Source organism: Nyctereutes procyonoides, unplaced genomic scaffold (genome assembly GCF_905146905.1).
Source record: "Nyctereutes procyonoides isolate TBG_1078 unplaced genomic scaffold, NYPRO_anot_genome, whole genome shotgun sequence".
Taxonomy (NCBI): Eukaryota; Metazoa; Chordata; class Mammalia; order Carnivora; family Canidae; genus Nyctereutes; species Nyctereutes procyonoides.
Window position 1 is genome coordinate 15,568,132 of NW_026575047.1, and position 1,804 is coordinate 15,569,935.

Consider the following 1,804-nt stretch of genomic DNA (forward strand, 5'->3'; position numbering starts at 1 on the left):
TATGGCCGATGAGGGAGGGAAACAAATGAGATAATCCCTATGATATTCCATTCTTTCTCCACGGAGGCATATTATGGATTCCTGAGCAGAGATAAAAATCGCAAACAGAACACAACAGTTTTACTGGGTGCAAGAGACAAACTGATTGCAGATCTGATAGACTAAAAGTCTGAGAAATACAAAAGTTGCAAGGCAGAATCACAGAGAGGAGGGAACCATGCAATAAATGAATGCATGAATGAGTGAATGAATGAATGAATACATAAATAATAGTAATAGCTCCAGAAATTTCATAAGGCTGCTCTTGTGTGTGTAGAGTATAATGATGTGCACACGTATAGAACAAATTAATAAGGCTGAGAAAAATGTAAGTGAGGAGTCATGAACCCACAAATTCACAAATTGTTGATAATTTTGCAAGTTACTGTAAGCTAGAGTGTATGTCAGGGAAGTCATTAAAGACAAAATAAGGAACAAGTTTTGATACAAGGGCTTGACTATCTAGAGTAAAAACTATTCTAGACCTTCCCTAATAAAGCTTTTTAAGACAAGACAAATTTAGCAAATTTAACTGTAACTAAATTTTATTGCTTATCAGATAATAGCCAGATACTCTTCAAAGAAAGAATCAAGAAATTTAACTGTGTCATATACACAATGTCCATTGTCAAGTGAAAAAGGTAATAAATATGCAAATAAGCAGGAAAATGTGATCTGTAATAAGAATTTTAAAAAGTCAATAGAACCAGAGCTAGAGCGCCTGGCTGGTTCAGTCAGTAGAGAATGTGATTCCTGCTCTCAATGTTGTAAATATAAGCCCCATAAGTATTGTCACTCCCACAGTGGCTGTAGAGACTCCTTAAAAAAATAAAATCTTAAAAAAAAATAGAACCAGACCTAGAAATTATGTAGATGTTGGAATTATAAGACACAACAATTAAAACTGACATTATCACTATGAACAATATTTAAAGGAATATGTGAATAAAGTGCTAAGAGAAATGAAAGATATAGAAGAGAAGCAAAAGGAATTTCTTGTAATGCAAGCTATAATACCTGCTGTAAAAATAAAACAATAACAACAACTCTGTTGATTAGATATTGTAGAGTAAAAGGTTAATAAGCATGGCACTAGATATTACAATTATGAACAAGATAAAAGATTTATAGAAAGAAAACATCTTCAGTGATCCATTGGACAATAAAAGTAATCTCTCTGTAACAATCTAAAATCAATTATAATTTCAAATTATGTCTTGTTATCAGACCCTTTGTTCCTTCTTTTAATGGGAAACCTTTAATTTTTCAACATAAGAGTAAAATAAATATACTATATAGACTGATCATAAGTAACAATAGTAGGTGAACTAATGGCTAGGAAATATTTATTTATTTATTTACTTATTTATTTATTTATGATAGACATAGAGAGAGAGAGAGAGGCAGAGACACAGGCAGAGGGAGAAGCAGGCTCCATGCATCAGGAGCCCGACGTGGGACTCGATCCTGGGACTCCAGGATCGCTCCCTGGGCCAAAGGCAGGCACCAAACTGCTGCGCCACCCAGGGATCCCCGGCTAGGAAATATTTAAAAAAGAGAGTTGAGAATTATTCTTAGCCAATGACTTTCAGATATTATTATATAATTTGGTTTATTGTACATTGATTAGGGATGAGAACATCCCTAACAATTTCATTATTTTCCCCTAAAACAGTTAATCTGATTTTGGTGAATTATCTTTTAATTTGAAATTTTAAGAATGCCTCAGTGGGAGGTGTCCTGAGAGGCATAGTTGATTAAGCAT